The 26,891-nt window shown below is 44.9% G+C and overlaps 1 pseudogene; it reads left to right on the forward strand.

The window, feature by feature from the left end:
* The first annotated feature begins 14,575 nt into the window (after positions 1-14,575).
* On the forward strand, positions 14,576-18,532 carry LOC141040781 (uncharacterized; annotated as a pseudogene).
* The last annotated feature ends 8,359 nt before the right edge of the window (positions 18,533-26,891 follow it).

A 26,891-nucleotide genomic window follows, 5' to 3' on the forward strand; every position in this document is an offset into this window, starting at 1 on the left:
TGCCTCCTTATTACGCGCAAAATAATTATTCCACCTGACAGCAGGACCCACCAGACGGGCCACCCTATTTCGCGAAAAAAATGTTTTCCCCTGACTGCTGGGACCCACCAGCTACATCTTCGCACGCAAGGAAGTGCGTCCAGGAAAAAAACGATTCTCCCCCTGACTGTTGGGACCCACCAGCTACATCTTCGCACGCAAGGAAGTGCCTGACAGTCGGGACCCACCTGGTCGAAGCATACGTAGCGTTGTCATTCTAGTCGCGAACGTGTACGTACATACTGGTCGATGTAGAGGCGCGCACGTGTCGTAGTAGAGGCGCGCACGTAGCATGTACACGTACATACAGCGGCCAGTGTGCAAGAAAGAAAATACATCCACATACATACATACGGGCAGGGTCTCGAACGCCTACTCGCGCATACGTACGGCCAGGGCTCGTGTACATGGCTGGGTCGGAACGGAGAAACTGCGTCGTCGTCGTGTTCATGGGGAGCCAACCGGCTGGGTTGGAACGGAATGCGTCGTCGTGTTCATCGGGAGGGCTTGGACGGAATAGCCGATGGAAACGAGGCATGGCGTACCACAGAACGGAGGAAACGGCCTTGTGTTCGACTGGCCACCGTGGAAATGGGATCCTGTTCATTGGGAGGGTTCTGGCGTACCGCAAAACGGAGGAAACGGACCTCCTACGGTCGAAACGGGGGTCCTGTTGATCGGGAGGGGTGTGGCGTACCACAAAACAGAGGAACCGGACTTGTGTTGGAGCGCTACGGTCGAAACGGGGTTCCTGTTCATGGGGAGGGGTGTGACGTACCGCAAAACGGGACTCCACGGGACACTGTTCATCTCCACCGTCGACCTCCTCCAGCCTCCACGGGCTACTGTTCATCCACCGTCGACCTCCTCCAACCTCCACCTGCGACTGTTCATCCAAGGGCTCCTATTCATCCAGCCTCCACCGCGCGCTACTCCACCGGCTACTATTCAACCAGCCCTCTCCACGGGCTCCTGTTCAACCACCCCTCCACGGGCTACTATTCATCCAGCCATCCATCGTCTACTGTTCATCCTGCCCTCCACGGGGTGGTCCTGTTCATCCAGCCCCAACTGACTCGAGCGATCGGGGTCCTGTTCATCCAGAGGCAACATCACGGGGTCCTGTTCATCCACCCCCACCGGGAACTGTTCTTCCAAACCCCCCCCCCCCCCCCCCCCGCAATGCTCACTATTCATCCAGAGGCAGCATCGATCGGCTTCAGTTAGCAGCAGTAGCGAAGGAATCGCTCGATCGGGTTTAGTTAATAGCCATCGATCGATCGCTCGGGTTCAGGAACGCGTAGCCTGTAGTGCAATCGCTCGGGTTCAGTTAGAGCCCAACGCCTCGCTCGGGTTCAGTTAGAGCCCAACGCCTCGCACCGCACGTGCGTGCGTGTACGAGAGAAACGCGCATCGCTCGGCCCCGACCACCCACCCTAACGGGAACACCCCGATATTTTTCTTGCTCTCGCTTCTACCACGGTTTTTTCCGTCATGGACGGCCAAAGAATGTCATGCAGCTGCGTCTCCGGCCCGCCCAGGACGAAAAGCTCATTTTCTGTCATGATTTTTTGTCATAGAAGTAGGACCCCACCACATCTATGATGATACCGGGTTTTGTCACAATTATCGTCATAGAAGTGTCATAAGTATGACAGAAGAAAATTTCGTTCGGCCCAAAATGTCACGGATGTGTCTTTTTTTGTAGTGTGAGAGAACATGGAGGTCCCTTATTTGATGCTCTTAGATCAAAATACCTTGAAAGCTATTGCAGCTCCTGTTTTTACTCGCTAACTATGCGCTATTCTGACTTATTCTTATAATTTTGTAATTTTTGTTATAACTTATTGCTCCATACCAACAGCGTACGTACATATTTCACTATTGGTTCAACAATGTCTTTGCACGTATCAGTGTTGGTTTCCATCTTTAAAAGACTAAATAAAAAAGTTTGTAATTTGCTAATGTGGTAGGCTATGAGAAGAGGGAAAATACTGCCATTTCCCATTCTCTCGCTGATGTTTACATATTACTTTGCCCTTCTAAGTTTACAAATGTCTTCTCCTCTGCAGACCATAAAGGGATGCGTCCCAGGATAATCAATGCCATGTTTTCATTGTACTGGAAAAATTGATTGCCCTGGTCAGTTTTATTACTAACCTTTATATAACTATTCTTATTATTGTGAGATGAATATTCTGAGGATGCTTTAGTTATGTAAAAATGTGTGTTCAGCTTCTACTTACACTTTGTTTAGTTTGATGTGTTCATTAATTACATCGTATATACCACCAGTAGTGTCATTTTTGCTTACTAACAATAATATAATGGTCATGTAAAATTTGAGTCTTGCCCTGTTATATCATGGCCGATTAAATAGTCATGTCTTCTCTTCTGCTTCACATATCGATATAGATTAGTTAGTTAATGTTATGTGAGATACATCATTGAACTAGATTCTGTGTCTTCTTTGCCTGCAGTATGCAAGTGCAGTTGAACATGTCTTCTATTCTACTTCACATATGGGGGTGCTGCTGATAGATAGCGACAATGGAGCATACTAGGTGACGAGAATCCAAGTATTAATTTGGTTTGGAATGTGTGATGCTATATGGCTATATGTTCCTTAAGCAATCTACTTTGATTGAATAGACTATGCTCGATTATGTAGTTTTGTTTTTCAGCCATCAAGCATCTCTTTCTAACCGATTCTGCTCAATTTTGACAATCACACGGCAGCTCCTAGCAAGCCTTTCATGGAAACATAGAGTGTTGTTTAGAGTTGGGTGTCCATGGGAAGCTAATAAATTAATTTGGTTGATGCACAGGGCCACTGGTTGCAGTCTTATGCTCGGAGTTGGTGCCTCCAGGTTTTGTATTTCTCGATTGATTCTTCATAGCCCAGGAATCCAGTGTTCAAGGTAGACACAATTGTATTTTATATATGTTCATAAGATACACTTGGCTACAACTCAAAGGTAGTTATACATACGTTTATGAAGATTTCATCGTAGCAAGCAAAAAAATATGTTATTGGCACTTCTACCAAATGTGCCTTACCAAATCCTTTGTGTCATTGCACTAGACGTTTTTGCACTTAGCATGGAAGGATTAGCCAGTTAAAACACATAAATACTAGATAAGGACCCCTAAAAAAGAACTAGATAAGGCACATCAGCTGTATGAAGCCAAATTTCAGTGTCAACTCCGTCATATTGAATATAAACTGGAAGTTTCCAGAATTATTGTGTCAAAATGTACATGCCGAAGTTTTAATATATGTAAAGAAAATGACATTATCATAGCATTACCTAATGAATTCAATGGTTTGCCTCATTTGTACAGAAATTTGGAGCATTCTAGCTCATTGAGATAGTTTCTAATTTGGTTTGTTGATCATATTTTATTACTATAGTTTACTGGGCTATGTCCTCATGGATTTCAAGTTTCGTTGGAGATATGTTGTCTGCCAATGTTAGAAGAAAAGGTGCTTCCATAGAAAAAGGTTTTCGTCTCGATTCCTTCCCTTTGAAGGAAAATCCAAGTCGAGTCATCCACGCCATGCCTAGGCTTCCTAAAAGCTGACTCATGTCTTAGAGAATTTTAGTAGTGAATTTAATTGCATGGTTACTGATGTGGCTATGGAATGCACGTGTTGTACAACAACTAAGTTTGTAGAGTGGATTCATGTGCTCATAAAGGAAGTGGTGAAACCCAATACTCCCTCATTCCATCTATATAGGGCCTAATGCGTTTTTCATGGCTAACTTTGACCAAATGTTAGAGCCATAATATATGACATGCAAGTTACACAAAGTATATATACCGTCAAATTCGTACGTGAAAGGAGCTTCCAATGATATAATTTTCACATTATACATCTCGTGTATTATTAATCTTATCAGTAGTCAAAGGCGGTCTTGAATAACACATTAGGCCCTATATAGATGGAAGGAGGGAGTAAACAATATCATATGGATTACATCTTAAGAGGTGCACAATTGGCGTATATTTCGATTGTGCTCCTTTAGGCCATCTTTGATGCTCATATTGTCCTTTCATTGACAGTCACATATTCTTGTTGTTATTGTGTATCTCTAGCTATTGAGATAGGTCTCTTATATGAATGTTAGATGTCATTTCCAAATTCATGTTGTAACTATTTCCGCCTTGCTAAGCTGAGATCAGGGACAGTTGGTCATTTCTAAAGATCAGGACCTAACCAGCTTCATTTCTGAAGATAAGGACCCAACCAGCCATCCTAATCTGAGTGTCGGAAATTGGGAAGTTTCAAGAAGCCTAACATGCATAACATTAGGAGCCCCCCCCCTCTCCCGGACGAGATCATGCAAGGCAGATGGGAAGCAGCGGCACCCCCTCTCCCCCGAGCTCTAGATCCATGGCACCATCAGCGAGGTAAGCAGCGGCACCTCCTCTTCAATCATTTTTTCACCATCTCTGATTAAGGAGCTTTATTCGATTTGCTTGGGTTTGTATGAAAGGTTGACTGAAATTTTGAAGGACGTCCCGTATACTTTAGTGCTTATATGTTTGTCTTAAATTCTTATGGCCTGATCTCTGCCCATAGCAATGTGACTATTGACTCCGTTGTCTCTTAAAACGAAAAATGGATAATGCAAATTTGGTAACTAAACTTGGCAACAAGCTCCCCGTCGCTCTTCTCTGCATGTATCGCCGTCTCTGTTCCTAGGAGACATGCTGAAGAGTGTCTTCCTCTCGTTGCTTTGCAGGGCATGTCTCAGAATCCACCATGAAGAACTGGTAGCCAAAGACCTCCACGGAACTGAGTGGCATTTTTTTGGTGATTTTACAATTTGAGTATTCAGCTTGAAGCCCTTAAATTTCCAGTCATTGTGCTCTTATTTTTTGGTGTAGCACTTCATGTCACAATTGAATACTGAATTCTTCACTTCATGAGTATGTGTGGCATCTCTCCCTCTGTCTGATTCTATATCATGCCTTTCAGTGTTTTGTGTTTTAGATGCCCTAATCTCCTTGTATTTGAGTGTCATTTATTTAGTTCCTTATTTGTAGTGCAACTTATTAAATGCCATGTCCATGTGTTACCAAAGATAGAAAACAGAAACTTGAATGGGCGGCTACCAACCTAGCACCACACAACTTCCTCTCAGGAGGCGCCACAAGGGGGCGCCCCAACCCCTAGTTGCTATCAACCTTGAATCGGCTACGACTAGCCTTGTAGCATTGCACGTCCTTGTTGCAATATTTATTGACATGCCTTGTAGCATCGCAATTTCAGCATCGCAGCGTCGTCCGTCCAGCTTGTATCGTCACAATTTTCTATTGTGCAATGTCGCGCGTCCAAACTTGCAACAACATCACTATTATGCACGCTTTTGCAGCTGCAAAAGGTCCCGCCTTGGCTTGCATCATCATAATCTTGACTTTGTAGCGGTAGTGGCATTACCTTGCCGTGTTGCAATTGCCTTGCAGTTTCGCGATTCTTTCTTGCAACATCTGCAAGGGTTGTTCATATCTCGTTCCCTATCGTGCTATTTTGCTAGCCCCGTGCTTAACGCAACTAGATCCTGACTTACTCAAACTCTTGAAACATATGATGCATTAAATGGAGTTCTGGTCGAGTCCCTTTCAGGTTGTTTGTTAGTTGCCCGAGCACAAAATCCAGGCAACAATGGAAGGATCACACATCCGCGTCCATCGCCCAAAGCATGAGTAGCATTATTGGGCCAGTGTTTGCATATCATGTGCTTGTGTTTTTATCTAGCGAAGAAGTGGAAGCCCAAGAGTGTCCATATTGTAACTCACTTTGCTCGAGAATTGTAGTGATGTTCCCACCTCACATAGGTCTAGTTGAGGGCAAGGTAGCCACACGTCGTATTGGAGAGCATACCAGCTTGCACTGTCGGGATGTTCGTGAACTCCATCTGTAAGTGGCCATGCACAATGTCCCATCTCTGGTTGGCATGGGGCAGTGTCTCCGCATCCAAGGGTAGTCCTCGGTTGTGTCATTTAGACTGTTGGTTGCCTCGAGTGGCGCCTGAGCATCCAAGAACGACATGTCAAGGGTGTCGTGGCTAGCAGCCTTGGGCTCCTTGATATCCAGGGGAAGCACAGGTCGGGAGACCAAATTAGCAGGCTCCTCCTCGTCCTTGCAGAGAGGGTCGAATCTAGTCTTCCGCCTCTTTGAGGTGGAGGAGAAGATGGAGCGCATGAGCGGTCGTCCCGACGAAGCAAAGATATTGGAGGACGGTGAGGAGGAATAAGATGAAGAATTTGGAGGAACCTGTGTGCCGGACGAGACGAGGGAGAGGCGATAGCCGGCGACGAGATAGGAGTACCAAGGAATGGGTCATGGTGGGCCCACACCCAAAATTTTCAGGGTTTGGATGAAGCTTTAACGGGCCGTTGCGGGACACGTGGTCCACTGTGTTTGTTCACTATCAAGGTTAGGCCAGGAGAGGACGGGGTGTCGACCCGTTGGCTGAGCGCGGCTGGGGTAGCTTCCAGCCCACCCGAGTTCGAGCCCTGGCTCGGACGCATGGTGCTTGTGGAGTTTCTTCTATAAAAAATGCCAACGAGGGTTAGCTCTTAGGTTGGTCTTTTTTTTAAGGTTTGGCCATGAAAAATAGCGACGAGGTGGATGGCATGCATGTGTAACCTCGTGCATGATTTCTCTTCATGAATTGAAAGTGTGCCCTTGGTCAAAATGCCATCACAACGGTCTGAGCTCAGTAGCCTGAACTTGGCAGGTCCATATTTTCAGCTAGTAGCGCTCAATTTGGCTCTGGGTTCTTCGGTCAAAGTCAATGACAATACTCGTTTTGTTTTGGCATGATCTGGTATCATTTATTTGAAGAATTTCTTTTCAACAGTATTATTTGAATGACTTGTTGTCGACATCCCTTGTGATTAGCACGCACACTTTCCACACCGCCAAAACTCTCAGTCCAAAACCTACACTACTCTTTTTCAGATGCCTACACTACCTAGTTTGGGAGATGAAGCATATGCACCAAAGATAGAACATCGTTTCAACCTCGACAGTCCAATATAGATACGTCTGTATCTTGGACTCATATCTCATGAAGTAAAATTTTCCCAAATGCTTTAAGTTCCGTGTCGCTTTTGTTTTCATGGGCGCACGCAAGGACATGGGACACACGCGCATCTCTTCGCCCAAGCATATATACCCACCTATATATATACGATAGATGACGTTAGCATCATGCAAATCCACGCCAATTTTTTTAAAATGCATTATTTTCAAACCAATGGGCCAAATCAAAATCCATTTTCATGGTTGTGTTCCTCACGACCAGGTCTTTGTGTTGAATATCATGATTATTTAGAAAACATAGAATAGCGTAAAATTTATTCTACGTTGCTTTATACTTTAAGAAGATCATGTACTCTGCGTCCATGAGGCTCAAGCAATACAACATTAATTTCACCAATTCCTTCTCAATTTCTCGTACATGTTAGCCTTACCTCGATCCAAACTCTAGCCGTCGCCGCTTCCGCACCACGCCGTCCTAGGGTGATCGATCTCCATGATCTCCACTGGGGGTTGTGCAACCCATACTTAGGGTTGGTCCGCCAATCGTGTTGATCGTTTGCACTAAAGAGTCTTTTTTTCGAACCATTGATTGAATTTTTCTCTTTCACTCATATATTTAGTCTTTTTTATTTTTTAATCTAAGATGGATTTGCGTCGCCCGCCGTCCATCAACCGTCTACTCCGACAACGGCCTCACCAACACATGCCGCCGCTCGAGCTCCTATGTTGGCCCGCACAGGGTCGCCCAGGGCTCAATCCCACGTCATGCGCGGGAGTAGGCTGTAGCGCGTTGCGCGTGTGTCAGATGGACTAGCTGCACGTCACGTCCGGCTAAGCGGACAATTCCACTTCACGGTAATCGGATTGATCATGCAATTGGCCGCTGTTGCGTCACCCCGTCGGGCCGCAACGCTGTGATCCAGTGGTTCTCTCCATGGATGCACCTGCCTGCATGTTATCGCTGCGTTGCTCCTTCGAACCGAAGCGCCGCGGCGCGCGGTCAAATTCCGTCGCCCCGACGGTTGCACCGACACGCACGTTGTCGCTGCGTCGCCTATTACGGTGGTAGCGCTGCGGCGTGTGGTCTAGTGCGGCCGCCCCGAGGCTATTCCCGCGGTTGCACCGACTCGCGTGTTGTCGCTGCGTCGCCGCTTTAGGCGGTAGTGCCGCGGCGCGCGGTCCACACCGCCCTTCCCTGCCGTTGTCCTGACCCGTGCGCTTCTGCTGCGTCGCTCCTTCAGAAATACCGTCGCGGCACGTGGTCCACTGCGCCATCCCCACACGTCAACTACTACACGGTATGCATCGTGCCGCCTCCCTAGACGCGGTAGCACCATCGTACGCGCATGGTCTTCGTCACGTGGTCGTGTTCTTCCTCGCCTACTTCGAGCACCGTCGCCTGAAAAGTGCAACTAATCTCCTTTTGGTAATTCATAACAACATATAGCTCATTGAACTAATATCCATTTAATTTAAATATTTCAGAAAGTTCAATGATTAGCATGGCATGGACTAGAGATGTGGACCCCTCAAAATGCTAAGGACACATATTGGCAAAAGCTCAAGACTTTCATTTCTATTTTAGTGACCCAAGATCACATTGAGTCTATAGGAAAGCTAATACTATTAAAAGGGGATGAGGTGTTGCTTAATGGTCTACTTGCTCAAAGTGTTTAGTGATATTGCTCCAAAACCCTCAGCCACTTTCTCTTCCAAATATGTCCAAAACTCAAAGTCAAACTCGGCCCCACCGAAATGATCCATCCGGCGCCACCGAGTTCAGTTAACATAGCCACTGCCAGAAACCCTAGCAATTCGGTTACACCAATACGGATCTCGGTCTCACCGAGATGGCCCTGCAAACTCTCTGTTGCCTGTTGTAATTATTTCGGTCTCACCGAAATGTGCAATCGGTCCCACCGAGTTTGCTTGACCAACTCTCTGTTTTCTCTTTGTTGAAATCGATCTCACCGAGATCAAGCAATCGGTCTCACCGAGATGAGGTTTTGCCCTAGCCATAGCACATCGGTCCCACAGAGTTGTTCCAGTCAGTCCCACCGAGATTCCTAACGTTCACATTTTGAACCGAATTGGTCCCACCGAGTTCTTCTATTCGGTCTGACCGAGTTGGGTCAAATGTGTGTAACGGTTGGATTTTGTGTGGAGGCTATATATACCCCTCCACCGCCTTCTCCATTTGTGAGAGAGCCATCAGAACGCACTTTCACTACTCATTTTGTGAGAGAGAACCACCTACTCATGTGTTGAGACCAAGATATTCCAATCCTACCACAAGAATCTTGATCTCTAGTCTTCCCCAAGTTGCTTTCCACTCAAATCATCTTTCCACCATAGCCAAATCTGTGAGAGAGAATTGAGTGTTGGGGAGACTATCATTTGAAGCACAAGAGCAAGGAGTTCATCATCAACACACCATACATTACCTTTTGGAGAGTGGTGTCTCCTAGATTGGTTAGCTGTCACTTGGGAGCCTCCGACAAGATTGTGGAGTTGAGCCAAGAAGTTTGTAAGGGCAAGGAGATCGCCTACTTTGTGAAGGTCTACCCGAGTGAGGCAAGTCCTTCGTGGACGATGGCCATGGTGGGATAGACAAGGTTGCTTCTTCGTGGACCCTTCGTGGGTGGAGCCCTCCGTGGACTCGTGCAACCCTTACCCTTCGTGGGTTAAAGTCTCCATAAACGTGGATGTACGATAGCACCACCTATCAGAACCACGCCAAAAATCTCCGTGTCTACATTGCGTTTGCCTTCTCCAAACCCTTCCCTTTACCTTCAAATGCAATGTTTTACTTTCCGCTGCTACACTCTTAGAATTGCATGTGTAGGTTGATTGCTTGACTTGTACTAGTTGCTAAAATGTGCCAACAATTAAAATTGGGAAAAGGTTATATTTTTATTTGGTTAAGTAGTCTAATCACCCCCTCTAGACCTAGTTTCGATCCTACACCGCCGCACCCCTACCAGTGATCGGCGTGGCCCTCATGGGATGCCTCTGGTTCCGCCGCCTACCTCGTCGTCCACCTCTTCGTCTTCATCCTGCACCAGCTCATTGCCAGCGTCGCCGTCATCTTCCCTGATCACTTCACCTACTCCAACAACCGTGGTCGACATCGGCCCCATGTCGATTGGTGCGGCAATCATCGCCGAGTCCTTCTCTGCTAGCCCCCTCGACATGGCGTACAACTTGTGTTGGTCCACGCCTACGCATGTCCGGTGCTGGCAACATAGACGCGTGGATTCGTCCACGACGTGTCCCTAGGCCTGGGAAGCTTGGTGCAGCGCCTCATCAAAATCAACTTCGTTCGTCCATGCATGTCCGGTGCTGGCAACACTGGCGCGTGCCATCGTCCATGACATGTCCCCGGGCATGGCAAACCTGGCGTGACGCCTTGTTAACACCTTCTTTTACCCGGTGCGCCACTTCGAGTGCCCATGACTAACTCGGTGCCTCCTTGCGCCCGCGGCTCCACTGCGACTACCTCAACATCGACCACGACGTCCGTCGACCACAGCTACACCACCCTACGCTCTCGGGTACATCGACAGCGATAGAAAGGGCTACCGCCTTACTTGAGCAACCTCGTTCCGTCATCTTACATTCGGTTCTTCTCTAGTATCACCGTCTGCGTCGCTACCGCTGTGACTGCGTGGAGATACTGAGTATCGTGAATAATTTGGAAATATAGGATAGCGTAGGATTTATTCTACATTACCTTATACTTCAAGAGGATCATGTACTCACGATATATACATGTGGCCAAAGCCTAGCATGCCTAGAACCTGAAGAAGAAAGGCTCAGTCCACGATATCAAATGCCTTTGATAAGTCTAATTTGATCAGGCTCAGTCCATGGTATCATTGTCCACCAGGGTATCAATGCATTTTTCAATGTTCGAAACAATTTTGCATGTTGATGATGTCATCTATTTTGGTGAATAAGCGCATGAGCGCTGTCTAGAGGCCAAGTTTGAGTCTTAACTCATAACATTTTTGAGTTGTTTGGGGGATCGGTTAGACCGGCCTTAACTCCAAAAAAATGATTTTTTAAGTGTTATACGTTTTTAAGGACTCGGTTAGAGCTGCCCTTAGGTACTTTTATTTCGAAAATCCTAAGGTCCTCTTTGATTCAAATGATTCTTAGTATTTTTTGTAGAATTAGTATGTTGATCATTTGATTGGTAGGACAGAATCATATAGATCTTTTTTTCCAAACAAGCACCCAGTCCAACCTCTTCAAAAGAATCCTTTATCTCAAACAAATTCTAGGATTTCTATGGTACAATTAAACAAACTTGAACCTTGGAGAATTCGAATGAGCATGACTTTCCAATCTTATGTTTTTCTATATTTCTGCGTTTTTACAGTTCTACAAATAAAAGAGAACCTACACCTATGAAGAGGAATTTTTTTTTGCGGGATAAACTTCCAATCTATTCATCATCTTTCAAAATAGTACAAAGAACACTAGAAGTAAAAATTACATCCAGGTCCATAGACCACCTAGTGACGACTACAAGTACTAGAGTGAGCCGAAGGCGCGCCGCCATCATCGCCCCTCCCTCACCGGAGCCGGGCAAACCTTGTTGTAGTAGATAATCAGGAAGTCGTCGTGCTAAGGCCCAAAAGGACCAACGCATCAGAATAGCAATCGTCGCCGAGGAGAAGCGTAGAACAGAGGGATCCAATCTGAAGACACATGAACACAAACTAACGAAGGCCATATCCATGTGGATCCACTGAAGACAAACGCCGACCGAATCCCGCGAGATCCGCCAGAGACACATCTCCACACTACCTCCGATGATGCTAGACGCGCCACCAGAACAAGGACTAGGCGGGTACAACCTTATTCCAATTTCAGGAAGCCGCCGCCGTCTCGTCTTTCTGAGCAGAACACAAACTCTAAACGCACACAGGAAAACCTCAAAAAACTAAGCAGGAGGCCCCCGCCGGCAAGAGCCGAGATCCACTCCTCCATGCCGTAAGGCCACAGAAGACGAAGTCAGTCTGCGGCGGCGCCAATGGGAGGTATCAAATCCTGATCGGCCTCGCGCGAGACACACGAGCCAAGAGACGTACGTGCGAGTCACGTTCCTTGTTTGGTCTCTGGTGTCCAGAAATCTATGAAGAGGAAGTTACAGAGAAAACATTACGTAAGGACATGTCATTACCATACTAATCCCCTGAATTTTATTGTGGACCTCATGCCCTGAATTTCAAATTTTTTTCGGGTCTGTCTATATCTCATCTAGGTGTGAGATAATATCTCACATCTAAGTATGACATCATCAATTATTTGTGATATGTTTGTTTGTTGGACGCGTCTAGGGAGCAGCCGGGTGCTCCCTAGCATTTCCTGGCAGCCCTCCAAATATAGTAAGTTTCTGTCCCCCTTTTCAGGATAGGAAAGCACCTGGTCCCGCCTCCCGATTCCCGCAACCAACCATCAAGCGGGCAAATCACCTGGTCCTCCCCTTCGCCCGATCCCTCCCCCACCCCTGCGCGTCTTCTTTTCTCCTCACCTAACCCCCAGCCCCATCTTCTTCTCTCCCAAGCCAAAAAGGACAGCATGCCCCTTCCCCTCACCACTTCCAGATCCAGAAAACCTTCACAGCCCTCCAATGGCAGCTCCATTAGTGTTTCTTCTCTAGGCAAATCAAGGTGCCTCGTTCCTAATTGCCTTGCAAAAGGCAAAAAAAGCAAAGGAAAAATGTCAGATTTAGCTCACTTCCAGATCCCTCCTCTTTCCCCATGATTTGTACAAGGCTGCAGTTATGCAAAAAAATTGTGTAAAAAAGATGTCATGTTAAGCATGTTTAGTATGATGTTTAGGCAAGTTTCAGCCCCCTGATTTGGGCAAATTTAGTAGTGTTGTGCACCCTAAGTGATAGTTCTTGCCAATTTTCAAATTCTGTTTGCAAATATGTTGCATATGAACACATTTGTAATCTATAGGCAAGTGCTGATAGTAATGCTGGGGACAAAATATAATGCCTTAAGCAAGAAAAATGACTGAACAAAAACAGTACTTATAAGAGGATGAAAAACAGTGCTATCATGATCATGATCTATTTCCAATATGTTCCAGTTCTGTTAATTGCTTATGAAAATGTTATTGGCAAATTAGACATTCTGTTTGAGCAAAAACAGTGCTATAATGAGGCAACTAAGTATAGGTATGCACACAACTTTGGAAACTTATGACATGGCAAAACATGAACACTTTTGAAACTTATAAGACAATTATAAGACGATGAACACTGACATCACTATGAAAAAAGGAAAAAAGCAAGGCTTTTCCCCTAGCAGATCTTTCGGGTGCATGTGGACCAAAAACAAATGGCTGATTGGAGCAACTTGCATTATAGGATTAAGCAAAAGAGCGTAATGATGTCTAGGCAACTCTTGAAGAAGCTAGAAAAAGATTCTTCTTGGTCATTTGTATCCATTATTCCTTGGTTCAATAGTGAAAAAACACGAGAAGAATAAATGTAAAATTGCAGCTAAAAAACAAGAGACAGTTGCGTAGTACAATTTACCTTTGTTATAGCATATCCTTCACCATGATCCAAGAAAAGTTGGAAAGTTGCCAAGATACAGTTGCAAATTAATTAGTATTTCATCCTGCAAAAGAAGGAAAAAAACAAGAAAAGCCATATACCAACAACTATCTCAACTGCAAAACGTTACTTCAAGACATACTGAGCATATCCAAAACACACAAGCTTGCTGCTATAAGATGAAACCTAAAACTGTCAACTTAAGTTTTTTCTAACACAAAACATAGGTACTGAAAAAATAGTCTGTAATATAAAAGACCGATCATGCCCATAACTGCTAACTTAAGTTTTTCCTAACACAAAGCATGCTCTATTCTCTCTGATTTGGGAGTGAATTCCATTCCGAAGACACTTCAAAGTAGCACTTCTATGGAAGGAGGCTTGCTTCCCCAAAATCAATGTTGCCTGCGTTTAAGAAAAACAAATAAGAAAATATATTATGATACACAAAAAACAAAGCCTATGTTATATGTACAACATGATTCATTAGTACAAAAAAACCATGGATTTCCTGAATAATATATTGCCTGACATATATAGTTTGACTTGCCTGGTTATATGGTTTGGATTGCCTGATAGTGCACTTTGAATTGCCTGGTTATGTTCAATTGCATCCTTAAAAAACACACATGAATTCTATCTTGTGAATCTAGTGTGCTTGGGTTGCTGTATTGTTTGCTTCCTGAATTTAGTGTGGTACTAGCTTGCCTCAACAACATAAATTGCTTTAATTTTTCTGGTTGAAAAAATGCACAGGTTGAACATGATTGAGCTATTTTTGGTGTGCTTGTGTAGCTGTGCTATTGGCTTGCCTGTATTTACTGTGCTACTTGCTTGCATCCCTCTGCTGACTTGCTTTACTTTTTCCCATGTTGAAAAAAATTAACAGGTTGACAATGATTGACCTGAATGAGGAACCAGCTGAAGATAATGGTGTTCCATTCTACTGTACACAACATGCTGCTAGAAATGCAGAATTTGTGGCGGAATCACCTAATCCCCCTATCATGCAAAGAGTCAATGCTGCTGCTACAGAAGCAATGGAGACAGATGGGCAGTCAAGTCGTGGGGGACGGGCTCCGGGCAGTACACAAGTACCTGCAGCTGTAGCAGCTGGGAGTCATGCTCATACCCTTGATGGCACAGGTGCTGCAGGTGATACTGGTGGTACTGTTGGTAATGGTTTGGGTGCTGAAAATGATGACGAAGCTTGGTCACAGCCCAAGGAGCCTTATGTGGCATGAGGTTCGACACTTTCGAAGATGCCAAGGAGCATTACAATGCATATTCCTTGCAAATGGGTTTTTCAATCAAAATGAATAGTTCAAGGAAGGATATGAAAACCGGGGAGTTGATAAAACAACAGTTTGTTTGCAACAAGTTTCGAAAGCCTAATGTTGATGACGGAGGGGCAGAAAATATTCCCATGCTAGATGACATTGTTGAGCAAGAAAAAGATGATAATGAAGATGAGGCTATTGTCTTTCTTGACGATGATAGTAAAGGCAAAAATAGGAGCAAGAAACAAAAAAGAGATAAAATTGTGCAAACTGGTTGCAAAGATAAAATGATTGTGAAGGTAATAGATGGCAGATGGGAGGTGATCTACTTTGTTGGCGAGCACAACCATCCGTTGGTTGACAAGCCATGTTTGACTAAGTATTTGCGATCACACCAAGGGATCCCGCCAGAAGAAAGGGCCTTCCTTACTCATCTTCATAACTGCAATTTAACTACAGGTTTTGAACCACCCCCTCCCCCCTATCTTCTAACTTTAAGAACCTGGACATGCCTACTAGTTGTGTGTTTCTTAGCCCATCAACAAGTGTCTGATTTTTCTTGAAACATGTCACTGGTTTGCTTCAAACATATGCCTTAGTTGCTTGATAGTGCCATTAAATTGCTTACAACAGTACAAAAAGAGGTAAAATGCCTGATTTGTTTCTGGATGCTGGACTTGCCTAATGTTTACCTGTTTGTTGCTCAATGCAAAGTTCCTACTTGCCTATTTTTTTATAAAACAAATTTGGTGTTGAATCTAACCTTGCCTATGATTAGTCTCTTTGTAGCTAAAATGTACAATAGTACTTGTTTTTGGATGCGGTCAACTTGCCTATGATTGAAATTTTTATTGCTCACTAATGCATAGTTTTCCTGAGGCATATTGTTGTAGTTGCTTGTATAGCTTCATGAATTGCCTGAGCTTTGCATTTGAATTGCCTTGCTGGAAACAGAAAAGAAACTAATTTTGGCACTGTTGTTGTGTAGAAAAAAGGATTGACCACCATTGTGACTTCATGTCAGCAGGTCGTATGATGCACATCATGTTAGATTTCTATGGGTCAGAACTCATTGTATCTTATGGCACTAAGCACATTACAAACCTCAAGACGTTCTTGAACAAGGATGGTACAAAACAAGGGGATATGATAGAGACAGTTGCTTACTTTAAAGATCAGCAGAGAGAGGATCCAGATTTTTTTACAAGATAAAATATGATGAGGAAGACAGGGTTGAGAATATTTTCTGGGTCGATGGTGCAGTAAGGAAGGCGTACATGGAATCTTATCATGATTGTATCTCCTCTGACACAATGTATATGACTAACATGTACAACATGCCCTTTGCACCATTCATTGGGATTAACAGGCATGGGCAGTCATTCATGTTGGGATGTGGCTTTGTTAGGCAAGAGTTGGCGTCAAGCTTTGATTGGCTATTCCAGACCTTCCTTGAGGCAATGCATAATGTAGCACCCACCAACATCATAACCGACGAAGACATCGCAATGGCACATTCAATTAAAAAGATCTTTCCTACAAGTGTGCACCGCTGTTGCCGCTGGCATATTATGAAAAAAGCACAAGAAAAGCTTGGAGCATTGCTGGGGCTAAACCCTGGCTTGTCCAAAGATTTCAACAACTGTGTTGACTTCAGCTTGACGCCGGAAGAATTTGAGGCAGGGTGGTGTGAGCTGATGATGAAGTATGAGGCTATGACTGACTCCCACTTCGAGAATCTATACAAGTACAGAGAGACATGGGTACCCTGCTACTTCAAGCACCAATTCTTCCCTTTCTTGCAGTCAACTCAACGCAGCGAGGGGTTCAGCGCTGTCCTTAAGCTATATGTGAACCCACACAAGTCAATTTTGAACTTTGTGAAGCAATATCAGAAAATCCAAACACACATACTAGTCCAGGAGGGTTCAAAAGACTACAGGACAGGCCATTTACAGAATGAAATGTGGTCATCTTACCCAATAGAGAAACAGGCGTACGGATCGTATACTAGGGACTTGTACGAGAAGTTTCGTGATGAGTTTCAGTTGACTACAAGGTAAAATGTGCGATCGCATGGTGAAAACTTGTATGAGGTTTACCCAAATCAAGAGTGGGTTGCCAAATATGGTTCTAGGGGCTATTTCGTCACGGTGGAAGCTAGTGCTGGAGACTACAGATGTGACTGCTGCAAGATTGAGAGGGACGGCATGCTTTGCTGCCATATCTTGAAAGTTTTCAACCAACTTGGTGTTGATGAAATCCCAGCGCATTACATACTTAGAATATGGACACCTATGGCAATTCCCAACGCACCCCCTGCTGTCGAAGAGCAACCTGATGAGATGCCACCACAGTCGAAGAAGGAACTCAGGCATGCAAATTTGATGATGGATTTTGGTAGTCTTGCCCGGGTTGCTAGTGCGTTAGATGCTGCGACGGATATTGTAAAGAAACATATGCGTGGTGCGCGTCATGAAATCAAAAATCTCAACATGTCAAAGAAGAAGAAACTGGCAGCACCAACAAGTGGGCCCTCTGGTGGTCCTCCACCATCAGCTGATGGTTCTGCACCACCACTGAGTAACTCTCAGGCAACTGGTGGCCCTGCGGTGCGTCCTGAAGGGCCTGCACAAGCCCCTTCTGGACCTAGGCAGCAGCGACCTACTTCTGCGCCACCACCGAGTAACACTCAGGCAACTAGTGGCCCTGCGGTGCGTCCTGACGGACCTACACAAACCTCTTCTGGACCTAGGCAGCAGCGACCTACTTCTGCACTGCGGAGAGAAAATGCACCAACACTAGCTGGCAACTCTATGAGTGAGGATGGACACCAACAAACAGCGTTGAGGGCTGCAGCGATGCACAGGGGGGCTGTACCACTATCCAGGGGCCCTCCCGCACAAAGCTGCTGGCCTGTACAGCAACTGTCAGGATATGTGCCACTGAACAATGGAGCAGCACCGCACCTTTCAAAGGGCTCGACAATGACAAGGCATGTGCAAGCGCTAAGAGGAGCTGCTCCACAACTTTTGATGGATACGGCACTAGCAAGAGGGCCTGCGCGACCTCCTATGGGTCCTAGACCAGCAATTTAGCCTGCACCACAAACTATGGGGGCTATACAACCACCGCGGGGGCCTAACGCAGCAAACACAACCTATGTGGCTAGTCCTGGACTGGCACCATCGCCTGCATCATCAGCAACAGTGGATGGCAGGTATGGACAGCATCGAGGTTCTTCAACTACACAAGAAGAAAATGTCAATGCAATTTCATCTCCTATTGTGCAAGCTCCTGGTGGACATGCGCCAGCCATTCAGTATGGCATCTCTACATGCAGCTGTTGCGGCCGCACAAGGTACTACGATGGTTGAACCACAGTTTGGAAGACCTGCTACCACGCTTGGCCCTGCAATTCCTGGAGACCCTCCAAAATCAACAACAAAAGGGAGGGCAAAGTCAAAAAGAGTTCAATCAGCACTTGAGCTGCATCCGAAGAGAAAGAACAAGTGCAGCTATTGTGGTTCTGTTAACCACAATGGTGCAAGCTGCCCGACCAGATTGGTGTAATGGTCACACAGTGACCAGATGGCTGAAAAGATGTGTTGAATGGCATTGACAAATTAAACTATTTGTGGGTCTGTATGTTTGAACATCCTAAACTATTATTTCTGGTTTACGGTTTCTTTGTGGGTGACTTGCCTCACACTAGAGTTTGTGTTGCCTGGTTATAAGTTTTGAGTTGCCTGTTGTGTGCTTTGAATTGCCCGCAGACACCCTTGCCTTCCCCATAATGGTCGAAAACTTACATACATAAGATTCTGCAATGCTAAAAATGCAACAATTCCCTGGTTATGTAATGATCATACTATTTGTCTTTTATGGGTTCTTCTGATTAACTTGCCTCACATTAAATCTTAAATTGCCTGTTTATGCAATTGAGTTGCCTGGTCCAAGTTCTTATACAGGCAACTCCCCCCGGCAGTCCAAAGTTCACAAAGAGCAAGAAAAAAACACATGCATTTTACATGGATGTAGTGCGCGTGAGGGGAGAAAAAAACTGACCTATGCTAACTTGAGTATGGTTTGCCATGGAGCCTTGTTGTTGGCCTTGTCAACCCACGTGTTAGTCAATTGTTTCCTGATGCTTGGAATATCCTCAGCTGTGAAATTTGGAAAAGCCCTTGCCTCCCAACCGTTTGCTAGCGTAAGAGCAAAAACACCACAGTTGAACCTAAACAAAAATTGAAAAAAGAACTTTTTAGTTAGCTAGCTTACTCTATGTAGTAGTGTGTCACTTGTAAAAAAACTGAACAAAAGCATAGTTTTATGTGAAAAAAGTGGATGCTTACTCATTATTTTGTTTTGGAACATCGATGTTGGTAAGCTCAAAGTCATCCAGCGAGACGCAGGAACTAGCGTAATGCTCTTCCCATAGAGACCGAAAACTTGCAACCATTTTCCTTGCGCAAACATCTAGAGCCTTGTTTTTGAGCGTCCTCCAAGAATCAAGAGCTTCAAAACATCGATCCCTTATGTTCACGTTAAAAATCCAGTAATGATTGCCTGTTTTAGGCTTTGTCTTGTCAATGTTCTCTAAAACTGGGAACATAATCTATTAGAAAAAAACAAATGGGGTTAGTATAAAATAAATAAAACAATACTAGAAGCTGGATGTAAGCAACTTTTTCTGTGTGCTCTCACAAATTAAGACATGGACTGAAGAAGCAAAGATGCACATGCAAGTTTTGTACTTATGTGAGTAATTTGCCAAAAACGGAAGATGCATAGGCAAGTTATGTACTTATGTAAGCAACCTGCCAAAAATGCACAGGCAAGTTGTGCAATTATGTAAGAAACTTGCCACAGAAAGCAATTCATGAGTGTGGTCAACTTGCCCCCCCCTAAGAATATTTACATTTGTGTGAGCAAAGGTTTTAGCACAAAAAGTGATATATAAAAAATGCATTGGCAAAAAGTAAAGAAACCATTAACTTACCATGTCTTTACGGTCCAAGCGATTCGACTTCTTGAACCAGGAAATGAGCTCCTTGCCGTTCAATTCCATGTTTTGCATCTGAACCTGGTGTAAAAAGAATACGGACATGACCATGACCTTTTATGAAAAAAGAAAAAGAAAGAAACGCAAAAGTACACTATTAGCTGCTTCATGTTTTCTTACCGAGAACCTGACGGGCATCACGAGCTTCTTTGAGTCGGGTGGCAAGTTCATCATTATAGTCTCTATACCAAGTTCCGTTACATGGCTCAAGACAAAACCTTCCTTCTTCATTGAGTTTGCGAGCTCCCTGACTGTTACAAAGTATTTGCCATATTCAATTACCCTTGGGCTGCATGAAAAAAAAGAGGCATTCAGCTCACAAAATCCTTCCATAATTTGCCTACCACCATTCAACTCAGAGAAAACACATGGGGGGCATAGTCATATCAAGGAGAAACTATTTCAAAATAATAATTTCACACTAAGCCAAGTTGCCTGATTTTATAAATGGATTGCTTGTAAACACAGTTTGAATTGCCTGGATAACATGATAGACCTTGCCTGGTGAAAAGTGCATTGTGCAAAGGCTGACAAAAGAAATGCAATGATATACTGTCATACCGTGTATCCACATATGGTGATTCTTCTTCATTAATTCTTCCATGCAAAATAACTGATGCATACAATCTATTTGCTTCGGGTTTAGACATGTAGACTTTCTTCTCATCATAGTCAATGAATGGTGACCTCTTGAAAGGAGGTGGCTTGATAATCCTTCTCTCGAATTGATGTGGATGCATCTCTCCCGAGCTACTACTAATGTAAACCTTGCTGCCTGACCCCACTTCTCCTTGGTTGGAACTTTTTTCAGGTGTTTGGTACGCATTTCCTTCTGCTTGCGCACACGGTTTATCTATGCCTTCAACGTCCAACAGATAATCATCATCGATTATATCGATGATGGCCTGGGTATGTACTGGAAGTTCCTTGAACTCATGCTCTGCAAATGTGCTTGACCCAACATGTTGATGTGCTCTGTTGTCTACAGATCTTGTGGGCAAATCATCTATGCCTAGATCAAAACTTGGTGCTGGGCAGTACTCTCTAAAAAAATCATTTGATCTTTCGGTGTCCCTTTGCTCAAAATGTTGTTTATCTTTATTCGCTGAGGTGTGATTTGTGGAGTTGGATTGGGCATTCTTGCTGTTTGGATCAACACACCTTGCAAACAGCTCACTCACATCAAGAACATTGATTTCTAGTGCATTGGTTGTCTTCCCACTAACACGCATGAATTCATGGTACCGCTCCTCCACATCAGAGAAATGAGAAGTGTTCCCCTGGCCAGTTGCTTCTACTGCTTCTGGAACACTTGTGGCCTCAGGTTGGGCAAGCACAGTTGAGCAGACAGGCAATTTCCCTAGGGCTCTTAGCAACTTTTGTTCCGGACTTTTTCCCATGGTTACAGCTTCAGGCAGGTCTTGTATCCTTTTGATCTCCATACATGACACCAGAGGGATGTTCTCTTTCTCCTTTTTGTGTCCTGCATGATTTAATGCTGCAGCCTCAGGTGATGCCTTGAAGTCTTGCACCTTGGCCCTCTGGATACCATTGGCTGACTGCATCACATTTCCTCGAGACGGGAAAGGCACTTGACCATTTAAGTCACCTAGTGGTTGTGTTCCGCTGTGGTTTCCTGTGCTTACTAGCACTGTGGGTCCCTTCTTGAGTTGAACTGGCCTTACTTTTATGGGGTCCAGTGTTCCCTCTGCAGAACTTGCCTGAAAAACAGCTAGTCTTGCTTCCTGCTTAGACTGAGTTGCTAGAATATGTGATCCACTTGCTTGACATTGGGAATGAAAATTACCCGACTGCTTTGGATCTGCTCCTGTAGGTACTGCCTCATCTCCAACTTTGCTGCACGGGGGTGCTGCTGAGCTTGATGGTGTACTCTTTACCACCTGTGTTTTGGCATTCCCATGAATTGCCTCTTTTGTTTCAGAATTTGCATGTTGTTGCTGCTGAGAAGGACCAGATTTTTTCATGGCTGACTGCCTTGACTTTCCCCCTTGGCCGTAACCGGGATTTTCGGCATGATATGCTTGCGGATGCATTGCTGTTTCATTCATCACAGATGGCTCTAATATGAAACTGACAGTTTTCTTCATCTTCTTTGATGGCGGGAGTGGTGGTAGTTGGTTTCGACAAGCAATCTTTTGTTCTGTAGCTTCATTTAGAGCGCCAAATTCTCTCATTATTTTCTGGCGAATCGCCTTTGGGCATATTTCCTTGGGGTTGAATGTGAAGACCATATCCAAGTCTTCCCCCTCAACAACTCTTCGAACATCCTCCTCGCTTCGGTTGCCATGGATATGTCATCAATACCCAACATTTCTTTCACTTCAAAAACAGGGAAGCGTGGTTTTGGGGAAACAACGGTTTTGAATTTTGTCATCACAAGGTCTCTGATAGAGATCCTATCTGCCTCATCCAATCCTTTTTGCCTTTCTGTCCCTCTTCTTTTCAATCAGAAATTGCAGCGTGCATTGTTCATCATCATCGCTGCTTGGGTTTTCAGTTGCGGGATCCTCGTCCCGACCGGTGCCACCATTGCTACCTGAACCACCGTTGCCACCTCCGCTGTCATCTTCATCATCTTCATCCTGCTTCCCCTGCCCATCATCTTCCTTGTCTTTGTCATTCCCATCGCCTTCTTCATCGTCATCGTCGTCCTTTCCTTCATCATCTTCTTTTTCGTCATCCTCTTCTTCTTCATCATCTTCATTGTCCTCGTTCCCCTCAGTTCCGTCTTCCCTCCCCATGTCAGCACTTGCCCCCTTGTGGTGATCAACCGTTTGTCGTGCTCCCTGGCTACTTGATTTCCCCTGAACTCCACTTGATCCATCATGACCATCATCGCTGTCTGAACTGTCATCGCTGCCGCTTTCATCACTACCTTTATCCCTTCCATCTCCCTCACTTTCACTATCGGCTGCCTCGTTGTCGTCGCTGTCGGAATTAAACGACTCCTCCTCACTTGCTAAGCTGTCTCTTCCGGCTGGTACTCGCTTGCCCCTTCTGTTAGACTGCCGCCTGCTTGTCTCTACAGTAGTAGGATCTGCCTCCTTTGTCCCCCATTCATCATCATCTATCTTCCCAACCCCAGTCACGAGCTTCCCCACTGCATGTGAACGGAACACATTTCGTGCACCAACCCTGTGAGCTTCTTTTGCTTCTGTAAAACATAAAAATGGATGGTAGAGAACATGATAAGTACATATCTTCTATTGAAGATTCTGGAAAAATGGTTGAATGTACAAATGGCGATAAAAAGGGGAACAACAGTGAGAGGGAAAAACAAGTGCTAGATAACTTACTGTTTTGTCATACGACTCGGGCAATCTTGCGGCAACGAATTTGGTGATGTGGTCCATACTGCCAAACAAGCTATCATCCGCACACCGGGAAAACTCCGTCTTGAGCTGGTGGTTTATAGCCAAAGAAGATTAAAAAACTATGAGTGACAACAATTCTGGCACTCCCATACCAAAAAGAACTGAGAAAATGAAGAAAATAGTACTACTAATTGTCTGAAAATTCCTGCAACCATTATGCCACTTCCCTGTTGCCTACTATTAGTGGATACTGTAATCAGCAAAAATGAAGAACTAGTATGCAAGTTGCTAGTTTTCAGAACATAAGTTGCTTGTGTTGTTGTATAAACTTGCTACTTTTCAACATGTAAATTGCACACACACAAAAAAGAGCTAATAAATGTACTACAGCAGCTACTATTAAATACAACAACCCAACAAATCCTTCCTGTGAACATTATCCAACTGTGTGCATGGCAAACGAAAAAGGTTCGAAGAAGTCTGATAACTACTTGGACCTACTTGAAATATATGTATGGCACTTGCCCAAAAAGTTACATTACCTTGCTTGCTCTTTCAAAGTGAATTGCCTACTCTAAAATGGTAGTTTTGCCTAAAAACAATATGACAATAATATATATCCTAAAACAGAAAAATTGAGTTACCCGCAATTGGCCATATTCTCCTGGAGCCTTCCTGTCCTTCTTGATAACTCTGGAAATTAAATCTGAATTCCAAACTGAAACCTTTGGTACCAAGTTCTGGATTGGCTCATCAACATCCAGAGAGTCTAGGTAGAACAGCTGCGTAAAGACAAGGAAAAAGAACAGAAAGTTTAAGTTAGCTAATGATTGCAAAAAAAAGAAAAGATAAGTAAACAATGGATGCTTAAAAAAACAAAACAGCTTGAAGAACTTACAACAAGGTGGAAAACACAACAACAAACAGCCTTCTTGTTGGCATGCCCCGAAGTGAACGCAAGCTTTAATTGATCAACAACAAACTGGCATATATTGGTTTCAGTTATTCCATTGACATCCATGACCGCCGGGAAGCTCTTTGGGGAAATACTGAAACTAGTTGAAGGGGCAAGGAAGCACGAAAAAACAAGAGCTAGCCAAGCGCGGACAAAGTCATCATCATAAGATCCTCCCATGTCTACGATCATCTTGCACCATTCTGTGAGGGTTGGGGAGTTCTTGGATGTGATGTTGTAAATACTGTACATTGCCTTTGTGATTTCAGGCCGATTCTCGAAGCACACCTTCCTGCCCCTATTGGGCAAACCCCATATCCTACGGACACTTGCGGCATCTACGGGAATCTTCCCCCTTTCTGGAATGACTATCTGCAAAATCTTCGGGTCGTAATGCTTCATTATCCACTGGCTAAGATCTCCAGGCATGCTACTCGCTGCAAGGTCCAGAATGCCACCAAATTCTTTTGCGATGATGACACCCTTTTGGTCAGGAACCAAGTCCTTGTTCAACTTGAAGAGCCTTGCAGGGGATGCCCTGTCCCTACGACCCTATTGCACATGAGGAAAAAACAGAAAATGGAATTAGCAAAAGGGAAAAAGGTTCATCACAACATAGGCAACTTAGGCAGCATTGTTGGGCAATTGCTTAGTGAAACTAAGGCAACTATGCAAATACCTCAGTTCCTCCCGTCTTCTGGCGTTTTGCTTTTGGAGGTTGGTCGACGTCTGCACCTTCGACATTTTTATTCCCAGCATCTGCAGCTTGGCTCTCGTTACTATTCTTGTTACTAATGATATCATCAGGGCGCTTCCCCCGTGCAATAACTGCTTTAGTTCTTTGACGCTTGTACCCAGTTATTGGTGCACTGCTCCGTGGCTGGAAGATGGAAACCACATAATCAATAAAAAATGGAAAACAAACTCTGTTATGTACAGGAAGAACATAAGAACTTCCTGAGCATGTGCACACCTGTGTTTGATGCTCTTCATTCCCATGAGATGCAAGGTCATCATGACTTGATCCAGCAGGTCCATCCTGTTTTGACTTATGACTTGTCCCAGCCATCTATTTTTTGCTGCATATTTAAAGGACAAGCAGTGAGATTCATCATAAAAAACACAGAAAAAATGATTCTGAAAGAACTCTATATCATCCAACAAAATTCTTTTGACTAAATTCTTACTAAACTAAGCAAACAGCAATTTACAAAAAGTGGGCAATGAAAAGGGTTGTAAACTATCTGATTTTCACTATATTACAACTATCCTACAATTGGCCCTATTACCCTCCCTCTACATGTCCTATAAAATCTGAAACAAATCACTGAATGACTTCTCATGAAGTGCTTAAAACTGTCCTACAAATAGCCCTATTAACCTCCCTCTACTGGATTACTTCCTACCTCATGCACACACAAAACATCACATGTACATTTTCCGTTGCTAAATCATTACTATCATGCACTAAATCAAAACACACTGTCAAAACACCTGCGTAGGCAACACATGAACCATATCAGGCAAGTCACTCACAATACAGGGGCAACATTGACATGGGAGAGGCATTATTCTCCTACACTAAATCAAAACACACTGTCAAAACACCTGCGTAGGCAACACATGAACCATATCAGGCAAGTCACTCACAAGACATGGGCAACATTGACATGGGAGAAGCATTATTCTCCTACACTAAATCAAAAACACTGTCAAAACACCTGTGTAGGCAACACATAACCATATCAGGCAAGTCAATCACCCATCAGGAGCAACCTCAACATCTACAGCACCAAAAAACATTGCCTAATATACAGCCTTCATGAGCATCCTAACCCCAACACACACCACGAAAATCTACAGCACCAAGGCTTGCCTTCGAATCCTAGTTCATCAGTAGCCTAAGAACACGAAATGCCCCGTGTCGTCGTCCCTCTCCAAATTAACGAGTGCTTCATCAATTCTACCATCTGCTAGTCGATTTCGTCAAACGTGGAGGAGCGCATCGACCCGCCGTGATTCGGCACCTCTGCAACAACCGCATGACGGCCGCACGCGCGCCGTTTCTCCTCTGTCCGCGGCGGAGCGCGTCGATTTGGACAACCTAAACGCGGAGGAGCGGAAGAGATCGATGGGCATACCAGGGATTTCGCCGCGATTTTGCCCCTCTGCGCCAACAGAACAGCGGTCGCGCGCGCCGTTCCTCCTCTGCCGCGTCTCCGGTACTGCTGCTCCTTCCGCCGCGGCCTGCTGCTACAACACAGCAAGGCGATTCTGCAGCACGAACAACATGGCAAATGCGCGCGCGTCGTCCCTCCTCGGTCGCGTCTCCGCCGCTGCACCGCCTTCCTTCACGCCGCGCCCGCTATCCCGCCCTCACTCCGGCGGAAGACGACCGCCGAATCGCCGACACGCCACCGGCTGCTCTGGATTTGGGGGATTGGAAGTGGAAGGAAAGGGGATCCGCTCCGCTGCGCTCGGGAGCAGTTTCAAAATGGGAGGAACGGGAGTGGGGAGGCGAGACGCAACCGCTCTGAGCACCCAACAGGTCTCGACTACGACGCCACGACCAGGGGA

Source organism: Aegilops tauschii, chromosome 2, assembly GCF_002575655.3.
Source record: "Aegilops tauschii subsp. strangulata cultivar AL8/78 chromosome 2, Aet v6.0, whole genome shotgun sequence".
Lineage (NCBI taxonomy): Eukaryota > Viridiplantae > Streptophyta > Magnoliopsida > Poales > Poaceae > Aegilops > Aegilops tauschii.